Below are 22,218 nucleotides of genomic sequence, written 5' to 3'. Positions count from 1 at the left end.
TCACAAGTGGTGAAGCAGGTCTACAGGTGTCTCTCTCTCCCCTTCTCTGTTTTCCCCTCCTCAGTCCATTTCTCTCTGTTCTATCCAATGACAACAACAATAATAATAACAACAACAATTAAAAACAACAAGGGCAACAAAAGGGAAAATAAATAGTAAAAAAAAAATTAAAAATTGTGTAGAACAAGATTCCAAGAAATCTGGTAGAAAACAATGGGAAAAAATAAGTGGGCTGAGATTTCACATAACTATCATGTGTGAGAGGCGGATTGGATTTATACTCTTCTAACTCCATGTTGTATATATGTATGTATTTCCCATGTTTTATTAAACTCTTACTAATCTCCATGCATTTCCAGTTGAGACCACAGAAGATTCATACTAACAAAAGTGGTTATTTAGTGGCAGAGCAATAAGGACCATGTTCTAAGAGATGGGGCAAACTAAAATACTTGCTTAGAAATAGATTGCAATTGGCCTTCAAGTTGTTTTTCTATATAATGAGCCTGGTTTGTCATGTGTATGAACCAGTTTCTAGCCCTGACTCTACCACACTGAAAGAAACTTCAGTGCTGTGGCATCTTTCTCTCCCTCTCTTGCATTTTTTTCTCTCTCTTTTTTCTTTCTTTATTTTTTAATTTTAATTTTTAATATGTTATTTATTTATCAATGAGAAAGATAGGAGGAGAGAGAGAGAAAGAACCAGACATCACTCTGGTACATGGGCTGCTGGGGATTGAACTCAGGACCTCATGCTTTATCCACTGATTGAACTCAGGACCTCCAATGCTTTATCCACTGTGCCACCTCCCGGACTACACTCTTTCTGCCCTTTGTACCACCAAGGTTGTCAATGGGGTTGATGGCCTGGAGAAGAAATCCAGTTTTCCTGTAGGCTATTTTTTTTTAATAGACAGAAATTTTAAAAAAGGAAAAAGTAGCAGAGAGAAAGAGACAGTTCTATCTCTGTGAGTCTGCCACCCCCCAACAGCACAGGTGGCGACTAGGGACTTACTTGAACAGTGTCTCATGCATGGTAATTTATCTACTCTTCTGGATGTTCCAACACCCTCCATCCCATCCTATCTGAGCAAAGTCAGCACAGAGTAGTGAATCCTGCATGTAACCAGAATGATTTCATGCAGACTATTGACATAATTTTCAGGAGGGTAAAGCTTGAATTGGATAAATTGGTGGGGTTGACTAAAAGCCACCTCAATCCTGATTTTCCTAGTAGAAGGAACATTCAAGTTTCATAAGGAAAAATATATAATACTTGTGGAAATATCTGAAATATGCATTCTGAATCTTTGAAATAAAATCTAACTACATGGGAAGATTTCCTTGAAAATGCAGTGTATAACATTACTAGGGAACTGTCTCTATACTTTTTTTTTTTTTAATATTTGAAGCATACAGTATTTAGTGTTTGCCAGGAATAGGAACATTAGAATGTGCATGTGTGTATATAATGTATATATAGAAAGATATTTACTATAAAGAATTGACTCACATAATTATGAAGATGACAAGACTCAAATTTGTAGTGTAGGCCAGCAGACATGAAACACAGGAGAGAGTAGGGCGGTAGCGCAGCGGGTTAAACGCAGGTGAAACACAGGAGAGCTGATGGTGTAGTTTCAACCCATAGGCCAACAGTTTGCATACCCAGGAGAGCATATGGTGCAGATGAAGTCCGAAAGCAATCTGTCTTGTTGGGAAGGCCTATCTTTTTATTTTAGTCAGACTTTCAGTTAGTTGAAAAAGATGTACTCAGATTATGGAGAATAAACTTTATTTAAAGCTCATCAGTTTAATTAATAACCTCATCAAAAATGACCTCTATGTTAACACATAAAATTTACCACTAGAAGACATAGTTTGTGGCATCATACTTCCCAGATCTCAAACTGTATGATAGGGCCCTTGTAATCAAAACTGCTTGGTACTGGAACATAAATAGACACACTGACAAGTGGAATAGAATTGAGAGACCATACATAAACCCCTACACCTATGGACATCTAATCTTTGACAAAGGTGCTCAGACTACTAAGTGTGGAAAGGGGAGTCTCCTCAAGAAATGGTGTTGGAAAAATTGTGTTGAAACATGCAGAAGAATGAAACTGAACCATTATATTTTACCAAACACAAAAGCAAATTCCAAATGGTTCAAGGGCTTGGATGTTAGAACAGAAAATATCAAGTACTTAGAGGAAAATATTGGCAGAACCCTTTTCTGTCTAAAATTTAAAGGCATCTTCAATGATAGAAATCCAGTTACAAAGAAGATTAAATAAAAAACAAACCAATGGGACTATACCAAATTAAAAAGCTTCTGCATAGCAAGAAAAACCACCACCCAAACAGACCCCTTACAGAATGAGAAAAGATTTTTACATGCTATATATCGGACAAGAGGCTAATGACCAAAAGGTATAAAGAGCTCACCAAACTCAAGAAGAAGGAGAACGAGAAGGAGGAGGAGGAGGAGAAGGAGGAGGAGAAGGAGAAGGGGAAGGGGAAGGGGAAGGGGAAGGGGAAGGGGAAGGGGAAGGGGAAGGGGAAGGGGAAGGGGAAGGGGAAGGAGAAGGAGGTGAAGGGGAAGGGGAAGGGGAAGGGGAAGGGGAAGGGGAAGGGGAAGGGGAAGGGGAAGGGGAAGGAGAAGGAGGGGAAGGAGAAGGAGAAGGAGGAGAAGAAGGAGGAGAGGGAGAGGGAGAGGGAGGAGGAGGAGGAAGAGAAGGAGGAGGAGGAGAAGGAGAAGAGGAAGAGGAAGAGGAAGAGGAAGAGGAAGGAGAAGGAGAAGGAGAAGGAGAAGGAGAAGGAGAAGGAGAAGAAGAAAAAAAGAAGAAGAAGGTGAGGACACAGTTTGAAGGGCCAGGAAGTAATGCACCAGGTTAAGCATTATAGAGCACAAGGACCAAGGTTCAAGCCCCTGATCCCCACCTGCAGGGAGAAAGCTTCACTGGTAGTGAAGCAGGACTGCAGGTGTCTCTTTACCTCTCTATCTCCTCCTCACTCTCAATTTATCTCTGTATTTATACAATAATAAATAAAGAAAATTTAAGAAAAAGAAGACATAGTTTGAATAGAATGAAATGATCTTTATTTTCATTTTTATGATGTCTAATTCATATTGAACATATGTTTGCTGTATGTTCTTTGGAGATACGTCCATCAAGTCCTTTGCCAATCTTATTGTTCTTTCTGTCTTTCTATTTTTTGAGCTTTAGGTTTTTTTAAACTATATTTTTAAGATACAAGATCTTTATAATTGATAAGTATTGCATAAATATTCATATCTGGTTTATTTTTCCACCTTCTTAAATGATTCCTTTTGAGGACCACACAGCTATGATGCTGTTATTGTTGCCTTATTATTTTTAGCTTAGCTTACTTTGTTTTCTGTAGAAATACTTTTATTTCTCACATTACAAATATAACTACTTTCTCTCAAAATTTTAATATTTTAGCTTTTAAATTTCTTATTTCACCTTGAACTATTTTCTTGACTATTGTCATGAAGTATTTTAAGATTCATTAAATTGGATTTACCTGTAAAAAAAACTAGAAATTGCAATAAATGACATTTTAATAGAGTCTAATCTTTCAGACTTATACAAATTACAATTTAATTTCCTTAGTCATGAGCACACAATTAAAATTAACAACCAGTATTATACTATTTCGGAAAAAAAAAATACATCTTAGCATTCAAAACTGAGAACAATAATAGGTAATTACTTTTTGAATAAGTTTAGCTGTTTGACAAAAATTCTTCAATTAAGTCTTATTTAAGTTCAGCCTAAAGTATTTATCATTCTGAAGTAAGTTTTATTTAAGCTCAAGATAAAGTATTGTTCTGAAAAAGAAAAGCAACAACTCTTTCTCATCAGAGATAAAATCAGGAAATCTCCAGGAATCAGTTTGGTCTAGTGTGAGCCAAGATGGCAGCCGCTATGCAGCTATGTAATGGAAAGACTCATTATTTCCTTATTAGCATACTAAAAACCATTGTCAGTTGTGCCATGATAGTATATGATTCCATGGAACTGACAGAATATGCCCAGATTTAGTTATAAAAAAAAGATGGTACCCAAATTCCAAGAAAATACCACCATTTTCTAGAAAAGCTCAAGATATTGCTCTATTTAGCATAATGATCAAGAAATTCTTAGGAAAGAGACAGTAGCACCACGTGGGACTGTTCTGCCTCTACAGTAGCCTGTTACTATCTTTACAACTGTGTTGAAAAAGCTGACTTTTATTTTATACTATAGCTAGCATTTATTTTTTTTCACCGGAAAAAAAAAATTAACCCTCCTGTTCAGCAACTCCTTTTCTCCTTTTGGAATTGTGGAATCTATAACAACATCTCTGGATTCTAGAAAGTCACAGCATATATACATACTTGACACATGAAAATGATTTTCTGGTCTGTTTGGAATAGCTATAATATCTATGTTTAGCCCACGTGACTCATCTCTTTATCTTTAAAGACATGAGTGTTGTCCTAAACTAGCAACAAAAGCATAACAAGAATACACAGTTTCTGAATCCCTAATGCAGGGCTCTCACACTGAAGACATGAAAAAAACATTTGATGCAATCAAATAGAGCAGCCAGTAGGCATGTCTGTTCATCTGTCAGTGAAAAGAATGGAAGTTCTTTCAATTATACTTACAAAGAGGTGTAGCATTTTCTATTAGAAATATTCATAATATTGAAAGGTCAGTCTGACACTTGATTCTTGCTTGAATCAGAATTGCACTCACAGAACCATTATCACCAGCCTCTCTATTATCAGTGACTTCATATTCAGGAGAACATGTTGACACCTCTTTCACAAAGATTTTTAAAAAATTGCTATTGATTAACTGTATGCTACTGGACCTTATTTGTGTTCCTATCTCAGAAATTCTTTGTCAAAAAGTTATTTAAGTGTCTTACACAATTTATTGATAATACACTTTTTATTAAATTGGTGACAATATGCTATAAGTTACCATTAATGATAGAAAATCATACAGAAATATTGACTTTCAATATTTTCTGGCCTCATACATACTCAAAAGTTACTAGAGCTTCATTCCTAGATTTTGGTCTGTTTGAATATATTTCATTACAATATAAATTGTTGGTCATATTAGGTTTACAAAATACAGTATAGAAAAGACTTTAATCCTATTCATTAATGAAAACTTTGAGCTGAATTTAAGATTTGTTTTAGCTGAAAGACCTGTAGCAGAATTGAAAGAGCAAATGGAACACATATACATATGTGTGAGTGTGTGAGTGTGTGTGTGAGTGTGTGTGTGTGTGTGTGTGTGTGTGTGTGTGTGTATGTGTCTTGTGTGTGTATTTTCTGATCCTGGTTCTTGGCATGGAGTTTCTCAAACTGTAATGATTTACTGAGTCATAAATAATACTGGCAGCATGTCAAGTGATGGCAGCTCTGAATGGGCTTTTCAGAGGGAATTGATCACAATAAAGATAAATCCCTAATTAGATGTTTGGAAAATTGTGATTCACACTCCCCATACGTCAGTGAGAGGAGAGGGGCCAGAAATGCAGATACTAAATTATTTTGTCTGTGTGAAGAAGGTTTAATAAGATCCCAAGAGTAGGAGTTATGAGTATTGTTCAGGTTGGTTCCATATAGGATACAGGAGGTAATACTTCTCGACTCCTCTAGGGCAGAAGAATCTGTATTCAAGAGCCTCCCAGATTCCACACTGTTCATCTGCTTGTTAGTATTGTTCATACCATCCTTAAATAAAATTTATATATATATTTCTTCTTCTTCTGAGCTCTGTGAGTCCTTCTAATAAATTATTAAAACTTGAGTAGAGGGTCACTAGCTTCTCTAATGTGTTATGTTGAACAAAACTTATGAGTAACTTCAGGACCAACTAATTCAATTGCCATTATAAAGGCATGGAAACAGTTTTGTTTGACAATTAAATTTTTTGATAAGTTCTAGAACAAAAGTGATATATATATATATGTATATATATATACATATATATATATATATATATATCCAGCATTAGTTGCAAAAGAATCAACACTTTTTCATAAAAATATTCAAGTTGTTTTAAATGTCCATTTATATGTGTACTATTTAAAACTTGTTTAGCTTAAATTCAGGTGTGTAATATGAACATGAAAGCATAAGATACATAACATAACATTTCTCAGTTTTCCATATCACAATACAACCCCAACTAGGTCCTCTGTCATAAAATATTTTATTGTTTTATGTATAAATAGCATAAGGACTAACTACAGAAAATGTGAAACAGCAGCATTTTTAAATTATTTAGAAAATAGATCACTAATTTTCAGTTAGAATTAAAAGAAATATTACAAGTTTAAGCAAGAATTAGAAGCATAAAAAGTAAAAAAAAAATCTTACAAGAGTTTATAATAGAAATACATAACCATAGCAATTCAAAGGAAAACAGAGTAATTTAAGTTTCAGCAAGTGTGATATAAAAATTACTCTCAAAAAATTCTTCTTAAAGTTATCATCAAATTGTTCCATGTCAGAGAATATATGAGATTAAAATTCTTCTTAAACTATGTCAGGAAGTGATGGAAAGCAGGTGAAGCCAGAGAATAAACTAGAGATCAAGTTTGATTATCTTAAACCTTGCTCTATCCTTTAGTTTGAAAGAAAAACAACAACAACAAAAATAGTCCTCTTTCTTTGAACATCAGAAATAACTGAATTTACCTCTGAATAAGTAAATCTACCATGTAAATGTATATCTTAGAAATTAGGTCAATACCAACTTTTCTTTAATTTTTAAAAAAAAAATTTATTTTTTCCTTTTGTTGCCCTTGTTGTTTTATTGTTGTAGTTATTATTGTTGTTGTTTCTGATGTCCTTGTTGTTGGACAAGACAAAGACAAATGGAAAGAGGAGGGAAAGACAGAGAGGGGGAGAGAAAGACAGACACCAGCAGACCTGCTTCACCTCTTGTGAAGCAACTCCCCGGCAGGTGGGGAACCAGGGGCTCAAATTCCCCCACTCCCCCCACTGCCACCAGAAGCCAATTGTCCATCTCTCCCTCAATCCAGGGTTTTGACTTTGGTGCCATACTCTAGATTTAGTCGAATTCTGCTTTTAGTTTCCTTTCTGTTCTTCTTTCTCAACTTCTGTTAATGAGTGGGATCATCCCATACTCATATTTATCTTTCTGACTTAGCTCACTTAACATAATTCCTTCTAGCTCTGTCTGTTGTTAAAATTTGGATGGCTCCAGCTGGCTGGGCTAGCTTCATGGGCGGGTAACAGAGACAGACACACGGCTGGGCAGGGAAGCTGTATTTCTTTATTCAGGAACAACGATTCATAAACTAAACCAAAGTAATCACCAAACAGAACTCTGCTGTCTCTTTGCGGCGGCGCAAGCACTCTCCTTTACTCTGGAACTCAGGAACCCTCTCGGGGTTCCTAAGGGCGGGGCCAAGTGGGCCCGCGAAACTAGCAGGACTGATCCAATTCTCTTGTCGGGGGAGAAATAGAACAACCCAATGTAAAACATACAACAATTCCCCCTTTTCTTTTTAACTAAATGACTACAGTATCAAGGGTGTGGGGTGAACAGAAACATATATCATACAGGCATTTTTTAAAAAGAAACTGGCACAAACATGGAGAAACATGTAAGCAAGTAACAAGAACCAGTGTGCTGCCAAGGGAAGGCCTGAGGGGGCCTCTTTTGCCTCTGTGGGCAAAACTTTATCAGATTAAAAAAAAACATTTCTTGCCTCTGGGGGGCGTACTTGTCTCGACGGACATTTGCAAGGGGGTGGGGAACGGCCTAGAGTCTCAAAGGCAGCTGGCTGCAATTTACTTACTATGAAACAAAACTTGTTATTAGCATAACCAAAGCACAATCTAACGTTTTTAATAGAGAAGGAATTTGAGACTTTTACATATCAACAACGTCTTTTTAACCTTTTGTTACACCCATTCAAGATGGAGACACACCCTAGGTGTGCGCAGGAAAGGAAACCTCAGGCATGAGAATGATTAGCATAGCCATTGTGCAATCTACCATTTCTAATAGAGAAGGTAATGGAGAGTTTTACACATCAACAAGTCTATTTAACCTTTTGTTTAGACGAACTTAGTTAAAATATATTGATTGTTTACTAATTTTTACCTCAGACTTTAAATGTAAGTTAATTTTATGAGAATTACGTTGAAAACCTTTTTCATTTAACTTTGACTAGTAAGAATTTAGCCTTAAAGTTACTGTTTACCAAACTTTAAACATACACATAAACATGGTCATTAATACACAAGGAGAGAAACCTTTGTTACGAAGACATGTCATTTTAAACACGAATTTAAATCTGTACTGTCTTAGTTGTTGGGGGGGTGCATTGTCCAGTGGTGGTCTCTTGGGCAGCTTCACTTCTAGGAATTGCAGGTTGCCATCTCTGCACAAATCTCTGTGTACTCCAGCTTGTCTGCCTTCAGACCAGACCGGCAGCTGGAGATCTCGTGTGACCAGTTTCAGCAGGGAGCCCAGGGGTCTGGGAGGTCTGGGATCATTCCAGAATTTATAGCATAAGGGCGGGTGGGCCAGCACTGTAGAAGGCGTGGGCCTAGGTTTCCAGGGGTGGCGGCCATGATAGGCTGCTAGGGCCCTGCCCCATGGCCCTGTCATGTCTGCTACCCTGATCGCAGTGGCTGAGCAGCATGGAGGGATCACGCGTCCAGTGCCCTGCGCTACGCGGTGGAGAGCCGGCTCCTGTGGGCTGGCCTGCATGCTGGCATTGGGCTCCAGCGTGTTGGCGTCGGGCTCCTGTGTGGTGGCATCGGGCTCTTGCGTGGTGGCGTCAGCCTCCTGCTTGCTGGCGTCGGGCTCCTGTGTGGTGGCATCGGGCTCTTGCGTGGTGGCATCAGCCTCCTGCAGGCTGCGGGGCTGCGGGGCTGCGGGCGCGGAGCGTGGGGTTGTCTGGGTGCAGCCGGCTGGCTGGCTGCTTAACCAGGTGGAAACAGCAGCTCCGCACCTCGCCTCCTGCCCGCTGGCTATTCCCGCTGGCTGTTCTGAGTTCGCCCGAGCAAGTGGAAACCACAGAGTGGTCCAAAGATAAATGTTCCAGAAACAACAAAACAGTCTCGTGAAGAAAGAGCAGAGGCCTTTGGAGATCTCTTCACAAGCAGAAGAGAATGCCATAGTGCATAGGTAGCCAAATTGTCTTTACTTATCTGAGAGATGCGCAGGTCAGCCCCACGTTGGGCGCCATTTGTTATTAAAATTCGGATGGCTCCAGCTGGCCGGGCTAGCTTCACGGGTGGGTAACAGAGACGACCAGACACACGGCTGGGGAAGGAAGCTGTATTTCTTTATTCAGGAACAACGATTCATAAACTAAACCAAACTAATCACCAAACATAACTCTGCTGTCTCTTTGTGGCGGCGCAAGCACTCTCTCTTACTCTGAAACTCAGGAACCCTCTCGGGGTTCCTAGGGGCGGGGCCAAGCGGGCCCGCGAAACTAGCAGGACTGATCCAATTCTCTTGGTGGGGGAGAACTAGAACAACCCAATGTAAAGCATACAACATCTGTCCAAGATGGGTCAGAGAAGGTGGGGTCATTGTTCTTAATAGCTGTGTAGTATTCCATTGTGTATATATACCACAGCTTTCTCAGCAAATCATCTGTTGTTGGGCACCTGGGTTGCTTCCAGATTTTAGCTATTACAAATTGTGCTGCTATGAACATAGGTGTACACATATCTTTTTGATTGGGCATTGTGGAATCCTTGGGGTATATCCACAGGAGAGAAATTACTGGATCATATGGAAGGTCCATGTCTAGCCTTGTGAGATTTCTCCAGACTGCTCTCCAGAGAGGCTGGACCAATTTACATTCCCACCAGCAGCACAGAAGCATTCCTCTGTCCCCACAGCCTCTCCAACATTTGTTGCTGCTGTCCTTTTTTATGTATGCCATTCTCACAGGAATGAGGTGGTATCTCAATGTTGTCTTTATTTGCATTTCTCTGACAATCAGCGACCTGGAGCAATTTTCATACATTTGTTAGCCTTTTGGATCTCCTCTGGAGTGAATGTTCTATTCATATCCTCTGCCCATTTTTGAATGGGGTCATTTGCATTTTTGGTTCTAAGTTTGCTGACCTTTTTGTATATTTTGGTTATTAGTCTCTTGTGTGATGTCTGACTTGTGAAGATCTTCTCCCATTCTGTGAGGGGTCTCTTTGTGTGATAATTTCTTTGGCTGTGCAGAAGCTTTTCAATTTGATGTAGTCCCATTGGTTTGTTTCTGCTTTAGTCTTCCTTGCAATTGGGTTTGTTTCATCAAAGATGTCCTTGAGGTTTAGGTGGGAAACTGTTCCACCAATGTTTTCCTCTAAGTATTTGATAGTGTTTGGTCTAACATCCAGGTCCTTGATCCATCTGGAGTTGATTTTTGTTTCTGATGAGATAAGGTATTCAGTTTCATTCTTCCGGATGATTCAACCCATTTTCCCCAGCACCATTTATTGAAGAGAGCCTCCTTCCTCTATTTAATACTTTGGCCCCTCTTATCAAAGATTAGATGTCCATAGGTGTGAGGGTTTAGATATGGGCTTTCAATTCTTTTCCACTGGTCAGTGTGCCTATTTTTGTTCCAGTACCAAGGTGTTTTGATGATGATGGCCTTATCATATCGTTTGAGATCTGGGAGTATGATGCCTCCATTTCTGTTTCTTTTCATCAAGATTGTTTTGGCAATTCTAGGTGTTTTCTGATTCCAGGTAAATTATTGTAGTTTTTGTTCTATTCTCTTAAAGAAGCTTGGTGGACCTTTGATGGGTATTGAGTTAAATTTGTATATGGCTTTGGGTAGAATATTCATTATGATGATATTTATCCTTCCAATCCATGAGTATGGGATGTCTTTCCATTTCTTGGTGTCAGTTTCTATTTCCTTGAATAATGACTCATAGTTTTCAGTTCTTCTTCTAGCGTTTGCCCTTCTTCCGTAGCCAGTCAACAGCATCAGGTTGAGCCTGATGTAAAGTTTCGAGACCTCCTTTGATTCTGGAGAGGTGGCAGTCATTGACTATGTGGGTCATAGTCTGTCTGTAGCTGCAGGGGCAATTCGGGTCGTCTCTGGCTCCCCAGCAATGGAACATAGCAGCGCACCGGCCATGGCCTGTTCGATAGCAATTGAGGAGGACCCAATCATAACGTGCTAGGTCAAAGCTGGGTTGACGCTTACAGGGGTCTGTGATGAGGTGTTTGTTCTTGACCTCAGCTGACTGCCAGCTCTGTTTCCAAGAGACTGGAACAGAGAAGTTCAGTGTAGGCATAGGGGACCAGATTGGGTGACGAGACGTCAAGTGTTGGACAGGGTAGGCGAAGATATCCGCGTATATTGGCAGGTCCGGTCGAGCATAGACGTGGGAAATGAACTTAGATGATGCCGCATCCCTACGAATATCTGGCGGGGCGATATTGCTAAGGACTCGCAGCCATGGAACCGGGGTGGAACAGATGGTTCCAGAAATTATCCTCATGGAGGAATATAATTTGGAATCGACAAAGTGGACATGGGGGCTATGGAACCATACTGGGGCACAGTATTCTGCAGTGGAATAGCATAATGCCAGAGATGATGATCGTAGTGTGGAAGCACTCGCACCCCATGAGGAGCTGGCCAGTCTTGCAATGATGTTATTCCTCGCGCCCATCTTTGCTGCAGTTTTTATGAGATGTTTGTGAAATGACAGAGTGCGATCGAGAGTAACGCCAAGATAGACTGGCTGGGCTTCATGCCGGATTCTCGTACCACCAAGCTGCACATTAAGCTCATGTGAGGCCGAGGCATGGTGTAGATAGAAAACAGATGACACCGTTTTTGCAGTGCTAGGGATTAGTCGCCATTTTTTACAGTAATCAGATATCAGAGACATGTCTTTCGTGAGTGTTTCCTCAACTTGGATGCCTGAGTTGCACAGCAGATGTCATCGGCGTAGATGAACTTCCTTGATCCCATGGGATGCATTGGATCGACCTTCTCGTGGTGAATCCCGTGAGTACCCATTTATTGGGGAAACTGACGATCCTTCCTAGCCGACTGAATCCACATGGATCCCAGTCACTTTCAAAGCCAGCAACAAGCAGCTCCTGACAGCTTTCAAGCTGTTGGTCCTGCTCTTCGAGTCCTCCAACTCAATGTTGAGGGGCTGTCCTTTGCCAAACGTGTTCTTATTGGTCAACTGGCGATACAGCATCGGGCAGATGTTATCTGCCTACAAGGAACACATATAGCAGTTGATGAAGCTGCTCAATTCACCATCAGTGGATTAGATTTAATAGTTTTCAGTATATAAGTCTTTCACTTCTTTGGAAACTTTATTCCTAGGCATTTTATTGATTTTGCTGCAACCATGAATGGGAGTTGTTTCTGGGTGTCTTCTTCTTCAGATTCAGTGTTTGTATAAAGAAATGCCATTGATTTTTGTACATTGATTTTGTAGCCTGACACCTTGCTATATTGTCTAATAACTTCCAGTAGTATTCTGCTGGTTTCTTTATGTTTTTCTATGTATACTATCATATCATCTGCAAATAGTGAGAGCTTGACTTCTTCCCTTCCAATCTGTATTCCGTTGATTTCACTCTCTTGCCTGATTGCTATGGCAAGAATTTCCAATACTATGTTGAAGAGTAATGGTGATAGTGGACAGCCCTGTCTAGTCCCCAATGTGAGGGGGAATGCTTTCAGCTTCTGTCCATTGAGTATGCTATTGGCTGTAGGTTGCTTTATATGGATTCCACTATCTTGAAGAATTTCCCATCTATTCCCATTTTTTGTAGGGTTTTGAGCATGAATGTTTGTTGGATTTTGTCAAAGGCTTTCTCTGCATCTATTGAGATAATCATGTGGTTTTTGGCTTTGCTTATATTGATGTGGTGAATGACATTGATTGACTTACGGATGTTCAACCAGCCTTGCATTCCTGGAATAAATACCACTTGGTCCTGATGAACAATCTTTTTGATATACTGCTGTATCCGGTTAGCCAAGATCTTGTTTAATATTTTGGCATCTATGTTCATCAGAGATATTGGTCTATAGTTTTCCTTTTTTTGTTTTATCTCTATCTGCTTTTGGTATCAGGGTGATGTTGGCTTCATAGAAGGTGGAAGGGAGTGTACTTGTTTCTTCCATCTTGTGGAAAAGCTTTAGAATTATGGGTATTAACTGTTTCCTGAAGGTTTTCTAGAATTCATTTGTGAAGCCATCTGGTACAGGATTTTTGTTGTAGGTTTTGTAGTTCTTCTTGGTTCAGTTTTGGAAGGGCATATGTTTCTAGGAATTCTTCCATTTCTTCCAGATTTTGTAGCTTGGTGGCATATAGTTCTTCATAGAAGTTCTGCATTATTTTCTGTATTTCTGTGGTGTTCATTGTGATATCTCCTCTATCATTTAAGATTTTATTAATATGAGTGTTTCCCCCCTTTTTTTAATGATTCTGGCTAGGGGTTTGTCAATCTTGTTTAATTTTTCAAAGAACCAACATTTGGCTTCATTGATCTTTGTATGGTTCTCTTATTTTTGTGTTGTTTATTTATGCTCTAATTTTAGTGATTTCTGTCCTTCTGGTTGCTTTAGGGTTCTTTTGTTCCTCTTCCTCTAAGTCCTTGAGTTGTGCAGTAAGGCCGTTTATTTGAGCTTTTTCTTGTTGTTTAATATGTGATTGTATGGCTATGGGTTTCCCTCTCAATACTGCTTTAGCTGTGTCCCAAATATTTTGATAGGTTGTGTCTTCATTTTCATTTGTTTCCAGGAATATTTGAATTTCTTGCTTGAGTGTCTGACCCAAGGTTCTTAAGCAGTATGTTGTCTAGTTTCCAAATTCTGTGACTTTTAGTAATTTTCTGTTTGTTGTTAAATGTTAGCTTTACTCCACTGTGGTCTGAGAAGATATTTGGGATTATTTCAGTGATCTTGAATTTGTTTATGTTGTCTTTGTGGCCTAATATGTGGTCTGTTCTTGAGTATGTGTTGTGTGGATTCGAGAAGAATGTGTATTCCAGTTTTTTGGGGTGGAGAATTCTGAAAATGTCCAGGAGGTCTAATCTGTCCAACTCTTCCTTTAATTCTCTTGTTTCTTTATTGATTCTCTGCTTTGTTGATCTAAGTGTGAGAGTGGGGTGTTAAAGTCTCCTACTATTATTATATTACTATTGATGTATTTTTGTAGTTCTTTCAGTAGATGTTGGATATATTTAGATGGTCCCTCATTGGGTACATAGATATTAATAATTGTTAAGTCTTCTTGGCTGATTGATTCGCTAATCATTATGTAGGCCTTGCCTATCTTTTATTACTTTGTTTAATTTAAAATCTATTGTATCAGAAATGAGAATGGCTGTTCCTGCCTTTTTTTTGGTGGTCTATTAGCTTGTATGATAGTTTTCTATCCTTTCACTTTAAGTCTGTGTTTATCTTTTTGGGTCAGATGGGATTCTTGCAAGCAGCATATGGTTGGGTTATGTTTTCTGATCCATCTTCCCACTCTGTGCCTTTTGATGGGTGAGTTTAAGCCATTGACATTTATTGATATTATGGATTTAATGTATTGTAGTGCCATTATTCAACATTTTTTAAATTTTCTCTGGCATATGACAAGTATTATAGTGATGTTCTTGTTTATAAGAGGTCTTTTAGAACCTCTTTCAGGGCAGGCTTGGTGATGGTTGCCTACTTTAACTGTTTGTCTGAGAAGGTTTTGATCCCTCCATCTAGTTTGAATAAAAGTCTAGCAGGATATAGTATCCTTGGCTGAAACCCTTTTTTATTCAGGGCTTGGTAGATATCTTGCCATTTTCTTCTGTCTTTTAGAGTTTGAGTGGAGAAGTCTCCTGGTAGTCTTATGGGTTTTTCCCTGTATGTGACTTTCTACTTTTCTCTTGCAGCCTTTAGGATCCTTTCTTTATCCTTACTTCTTTTCATTGTAACTATGATGTGTCTTGGTGTCTTCAGGTCTGGGCTGATTCTGTTTGGGACTCTCTGAGCCTCTTGAATCTTAATGTCCTTTCTGTTGTTTGGGTCTGGGAATTTTTCTTCTATAATTTCCTCTATAATGTTTACTTCCCCTTCCTCTCTTTCTTCCTCTGGCAGGCCAATTATACAAATGTTACTTCTTTTCAGATCATCCCATATGTCTCTGTTGGTGTTTTCAGTGTCTCTCAATCTCCTTTTGAGCTCTTTTACCTCTTTCTTAATTTTCTCTAACTCATCATCTGTATGACTAATTCTGTTTTCTGCTTCTGTTAGTCTGCTTTCCCTTTTCTCATCTTCTTTCTTCAGTTTAGCTATTTCAGGTTTCAGTTCTCTAATTACCTCAAGGTAGTTAGTATTTTCCTTGAGCGTCTCATCTGTTGTTTCCCTAATTCTTCTAGTCCTTTCCTCCATAGTTGTCTTCAGTTCTGTGATTATGTTTACTATTGCTTGCATACTTTTCTTATCTATGGTTACTTCTAGCTGATTTGTAGTTTCTTCTGGGCTCCTGTCTTTATTCATTGTAGTAACAGTTTTATTTGCTCTTGGTTGAACCTTTTTTTATGTGTTTTTTATTTTTATGTTCTGTTGTTCTTCAGTTCTTGTGTTTTGAGTACAAACCACGCTATGCTAAATACCTTTATGACAAATGAAATCACGACCCTCAGAAATTACAATAGTAACTGAAGCAAGGATTGAAGCAGTTTAAATGATACCAGTTAGCCAAACAATGCCTCCATTCCAAGAACAATTAGCAACAAAATCCAAATGAAAAAGAAAGAGACAGGAAAAAAGGGATGTTAATTATAGACAATTATGCAAATCTACTGTCCACTGTAAGTACTAGGGGTAGCAAGAGGAGAAATGGAAGTAGAGAAGAGACACACACAAGAAGAGTCTACTCTGAGTCAGATTTCTTCCCCAAAATAATTAACAAATGAGTATCATTGAATTCAGAAAGCAGAAAAAGGAGGAAGGAAGAAAAGAAGAATGAGGGAAAAAAAAGAGCAGTGAAAGGAGTCTTTTTTTTTAATTAGCTAGGAGGGGGATAAGAGAAAGAGTGGATAGAGGAGGTAGGTAGAGTGAAACAAGTTCCTCTCCCAATGGATAGGACACCCAGTAACCTAGCAATGGAAAATACACTAAAAGTTAATTTTGGTCAACCTGAAAGGGGGAAGGGGGAGGGACACATGTATATATAATAGTAATAATAAAATAGAACAGAGTAAAAAACCCTAACAGTCAAGTCTGCAGCTTGGATGGCTCCTGATTGGCTCAGGCAGCCTGAAAAAAGACAGCCAACTGTTAAAAAAACAAAACAAAAACAAAAACAAAACCTCCCAGTAGTCCTTCCTAGGTGGGATGAAGCTCTGATTGGTCAGATATTTAGTCATCCCAATTGAGCTTGAGTCACTTAGAAATAAAAAAAAGAGCAAAGGGAATCAGAAAGGAAAAGTATTGGAATTACACCCTTAGTAAGTCAGGAATCTTGGTAAAGAATAAATCTCAGTGGGGAGCCTGTTAGTAGCAGCTCTCAGCACTGGGGTCTGGTTATAGGGTGGGGAAAAGAGGTGTGCTTCAGAAATAATAAAAATTTTCCTTTCTTTTTTCTGTTTTCTAACCCAAATTGAGCTATAGTCACCTCCTTGGTGTCACACTTAGGACCCCTTATTCACCATCCTGCTGAAGGCTGGGTATTCTACCCTTTCCAGCAGTTGTTGTCGGAGCTCACGTCAGCAGCTACCTCCAAGTCACCATCTTGACTCTGCCTCTCATGAAACTTTTCTGTAGGTGAGGACCTGGGACTTGAACCCATCAACTATTTTTTTTATCATTAGACATTATTCAATACAGAAGAATTAATTTATTTAATATGGAATAAAACAAAATAATATTTTTCTAGACTAAATGTATGGGCAAAATAAAACATACTCACACAGAGATAGAAGCACTACCATGTGTGCCAGAATCCTGGTAGAATGTCTTCACTGGTCATCCTCCATGAAACCATTTATGATACTATATGATAGATTTAATTGTTGACCTTTTGGTGCTTTTCTGCACCTCTGAAATGAAAGTAGGAAACTTTAGATTTGTTGTTGTATCACTTATACCCAAAACAATGATAAATTAATTAATGAATACAATGCAATGCATTTTAGTTCAAGCAGAACAGAATATCTTTTTTAAAAGAAATAATTCTGTAAAGTGTTCATTGCTTTCAGCGTTATGCAAGTACTGAGAAAGAAATCAAATTTTCATTTTCTTAGGATTTTTAAAAAAATTTTTTAAATTTATTTCCTTTTGTTGCCCTTGTTTTTTTTTTTTTTATTGTTGTAGTTATTATTGTTGTTGTCATTGTTGGATAGGACAGAGAGAAATGGAGAGAGGGAGGTGAAGACAGAGAGGAGGAGAGAAAGATAGACACCTGCAGACCTGCTTCACCGCCTGTGAAGCGACTCCCCTGCAGGTGTGGAGCCGGGGTTCGAACCGGGATCCTTATGCCGGTCCTTGTGCTTTGCACCACCTGCGCTTAGCCTGCTGCACTACAGCCCGACTCCCTTTCTTAGGATTCTTAAGTGAAATCTCCTAATGGTTTGGAGCAGGTCACAGTGGGTTAGAACAGCAGGTCAGAGTTCCACAGATATTGATCACAGAGATTATTTATACTAGCAATTACGTAAAGAGACATCAAGAAAATAGCAAAAATTAAAATGTGGTGAAAATCTATTACATTAGTGTCTCTGTCTGCAGAGAAACTAATATAGAAAAATCCATAGTAAATGATAATCTTTATCCTCAAGTTCATGCTTCTGTGCATTGACAATGGCAGTTCAGCTTCATGTTGAAGTTCCTCAAATGTGCTGAGATGGTTCTACGTCTTGTATATTCATTCTAAGATCTTAGGCTTGAAGGATAAAAGCAACTCAGACACATTCTTTTTTTTTTTTTGTAGTATTAGTAGTCAGAAATTCCAATAGGGGTTTATTATGCTACTAATAATTTTTGTGATGCTCCATATTGCCTAGTCTTTGCAGAAACTAAGTTTTTGTTCTACAAAATTATTTAGGGAAATGTTTGCTACCAGAATTTTTATTTTAGTTCCCTAAATGTACTTGTAGAAGACTGAGATTTAAAAAATGTATATTTATTTTTGACAATAATTCATGTGTTTCTCTGATTCAGTAGAACAAAAACTTAGTTTCTTCTGGGAAATGAGTGTTTAGGAAAATTACATTATTTCTAGAAATTTCAGTGATAGGTCTCCTACCTCTTAATTTAGTTTAAGAATTTAACATAAATCCCCCAAGCCACCATAAACCAGAGCTGAACAGTGCTCTGGTCCTGGAACCCAACCTCTCCAGAGCCTTGTCCCTATAGGGGAAGCCAGAGATACGCTGGGAGTATGGATCAACTTGTCAATGCCCATGTTCAGTGGAGAAGCAATTATAGAAGTCATACATTCCACTTTCTGCACCCCATAATAACCCTGGGTCCATGCTCCCCGAGGGAGCATATAGGAAAGCTAAAAGGGGAGGGGATGGATTGTAGAGTTGTGATGGTGGGAACTGTGTGGAATTGTACCCCTTTTATCCTATGATCTTGTCAATATTTTTATTTTATAAAACATGAAAAAATGACTTTAACATGTATAAGACAGTGGTAATCAGGCTTTAATTAGGGATGCAGGTCAACTTTAGCAATTCAAAGAAAAGGCATTTATAGAGGTTATATAATGTGTGGTGTGATATACATTATAGAAATTATATAAATAATAGAATGGAAGAAGGGTAGTTTTCCCCAAAGAAGGAAAAGTTATATGTTCAAAGAGTACCAGGTGTGCATATCCTTGTAATGTGACCTTACACTTGTAGTTGTCGCATAGGAAACTACAACAGTTCTTTTATATATCAGAATCACTTCAACTTGACTAAGACTGATGCTGGAAAGTCCTTTCCTAGACTGCTGAAATCTAAATCCCTTTCTCTGCATCTCTAGAAAATTTTCACAACTATCCAATTAAAGGAGTTATAAACAGGAGGTACCCCTCTTCCACTCACTTTGTTTTCTTGTTTGTTCTCTTCTCCTAAAGATAAAGACTCATCAAAAAGTAAAGTCTTCAAGGAATTTGGGAAATAACATGCTCTGACCAAAGAGTCTTAAAATGAACTGCAGAGGCAGGGAGATTGGAATGTGGGGGCCACCAGCAGATAGGCAAATACTTTAAACATAAAGCTTTCTTTTTGGCTGGGGTAATACAGAAGTATTCTTTAATGATATCTAGGGAGAGGAGAAGTGATAAAATGTGAAAATGGGACAGTTTTTGTTGCCCTATTAGTCAGCTGTACTGTGTTAGACTCTTGGTTTATAGCAAATAAAATTTAAAAAATCACTTATTTTAGATGTTCAAAGAATTCATATGGTGACCAGCCTGCACTATAAGATTCTAAAAATTAACCTTGTGTTTTAAGATCAACAGTACTATGCATGAAATGCAGAACTTGCAAAGACTTCCAGTATTGGTAATGAGGCTCACAACGAATGTGTCTTCTTTAAAGATATCTTTTCATTTCCTTTTTTTATATATTTATTGGATAGAGACTGAGAGAAATCAAGAAGGAAGGGAGAGGTAGAGAAGGAGAGAGATAGACACCTGCAGTCCTACTTCACCCTTGTGAAAATTCTCCCCTATAGATGGAGACTGGGGGCCTGAGCCAGGTCTTTGAGCATTATAACATATGTGTTCAACTGGATGTGCCACTGCCTGACACCAGAACAGATATGTCTTAAAGGCTAGAAAACAATGTCAAAGTATATAAAATTGCACTATAAAAGTCACAGCAAATGGTAAATATCACCAACTTTCATATTTTCTATACAGGGAGAATAAAAATTGTAGAGGGATGATTCTCTTGCTTACACTTTTGAACATTTAAACCCACTAAATGTTAATGTCTAGAGTGATAATAGGCTACTATATAACCTGATGAAATTTTGAGACAGTATAAAAAACTGATTATTTTATGATATGGACCAAAACTAATTTATCTTAGCTTAAACTTTATTATGACCCACAAATAAGGTAAACTTTATGCTGACTTACATAAATATGATCAGCTAAGTTTGAAGCTAGCTCTTACCCCACTGAAAAAAAATTCAGTACTATGGTATATTTCCTTCTGTCTCTCTGACTCTGTCTCTTTTACTGGAAAAACTTAGAGCAATAAAGTGCTGGTGGCAATAGGAAGAAAAAAAAAAGAACAAATAATAAAGAAAAATAAAATACAAAAAACAAGAAGAGTTTCATGTTAGAATATTTACCCTCACAAGATGGTGGGTTTTTTTTTAAGTTTTAGTTTATCTCTTCTATTCTATTACATTTATAGAATTCTAGATACTACCCATTCAATTGATTTTATGAGAACTAAAGGAAGTTGGAATTTTCTTTTAATTTTGAAAAACACTGAGCACAGCTAATTTTCATGTGAGAGTAAAGAAATCTAGCCCCATTTGATCAATAGTTCTCTATCAATTTCCTAATATTTCTTATGCATACAGTTTCATCATACTTTGTTTTTAGTTATAAAGTCCTTAAGAAGTGTGGCAACAGCCAGTTAAATTTTATTTAATAGCTCAAGACTTTCCATCTTTCTTTAGGGAATGTTTCATGATGATTACCAATATGTATTTGAATTACACTACCTTAGAGGTTTAATCTCATTTTCCCACTGAAATTGATAGCACCTTGAGCCCAGAGTTATCAGAGTCATCTCAATAATTCTATTTCCTATTCTAAAATTACTATAAGCAAAACTTTCAAAGACAGTTTTCAAGTACATTTGGCTCTTATTGATAGCTGTCAGACAGTGTCACCTTTTCAAGACAAAATATCTACCAGGGTTTTCACAATAACATAGAAAACCTACAATTTCAATTTTATTTTCAATATCAAATGCTGGGAGAGCAATTCAAGAATAGTCTGGATTTGGAATCCATTCATATTAATGAAACTTAAAAAAAAATATTTAGGACAAACTTTGGGATAGTCAAGACTCCAGACAGTATGCCTAACTCACAAATTCTCATATTATTAGAGTGCTGGTATACCTTAACAGATTAATATTTATTTTGAATCTATGTTCTGTCAAAATGCTTGGATTCCAGGAGTAAACAAACAAGCAAACAAACAAGTAGGCTGATTTTATATGAAATAGGAAGAAAATGGTCTCTACACAGACTTTGAATTTTACCTATCAAATAGAATCTTTATGCATTTGCCATAAGTCCTTTAAAGGCTATGATTTTAATAGAAATGTTGATTTAACGTTACATATAGTGCCCCGGCATGCGGGGTTATCGATGGAAACCTAGGGTAGGGGACAAGAGAATGGAGGGGACAAGAGACACGAAGAACAAGAGCACGTCATGAGATCTGATCAAGCTCTGAAAATTTTATTTTGTAGCCGCATTTTAAACACACACCATGAGGAAGTTCTGCTAAGGTAGTGGGGGAGGGAGGTGGGTGAGCAACTTTCCAAACAGCTAGATGGTAATCTCAGTTCCAATGATCGGAATGTCCTCTCACCGGCTATATGAGAGTCTTAGCTAAGGTCTTGGCTCCCGGCATGTCCTCCCTTTTTACAATTTAAGTGAAGCGGGAAATTGAGGGTAAAAGCTAGGAATCTTATCAAGAGATAAGCGGGCATTAACCAGAGGGAAGACCTGATTTGTCCCGCGGGGTAAATATAGAACTGATCTTCCCACATCTTATATGGCTCTTGGTGTCTTTTTGGGGATGGGAGGAAGAGCCACTATTTCTAAGGTAAGGAAAACTCACGGCGAAGAGCTCTGATGACCGACACCAACTTCCATGCAAATCAGGTTTGCTTCACGGGGGACTCAGAGGCGGACTATAGGGTCCTCCCCCTGCAGTGCTTTGCCCTGCACCCCTTACCGGTGCCCACACCATGCCAAGGCTGGCTTGCATAAATCTGAGTTTTATGCAGCTCCTAAAAGAGGTCTGTCACCCTCAGGTTCAGCCAAGCCTCTGTCAGCCAAATCAAGTCTGTGATAATATATTTGTAAGGGTTTCGGTGCCAAGGAGTCAATTTGTTGTTTTATAAAGCCAATAATCTTATTAAAAATAAAGGGTCCCAAGGTAATCATTAACAA

The sequence above is a fragment of the Erinaceus europaeus genome, chromosome 18 (assembly GCF_950295315.1).
Source record: "Erinaceus europaeus chromosome 18, mEriEur2.1, whole genome shotgun sequence".
Lineage (NCBI taxonomy): Eukaryota > Metazoa > Chordata > Mammalia > Eulipotyphla > Erinaceidae > Erinaceus > Erinaceus europaeus.
The sequence above is the reverse complement of the archived record's forward strand: the minus strand, read 5'-3'. Positions refer to the sequence as shown.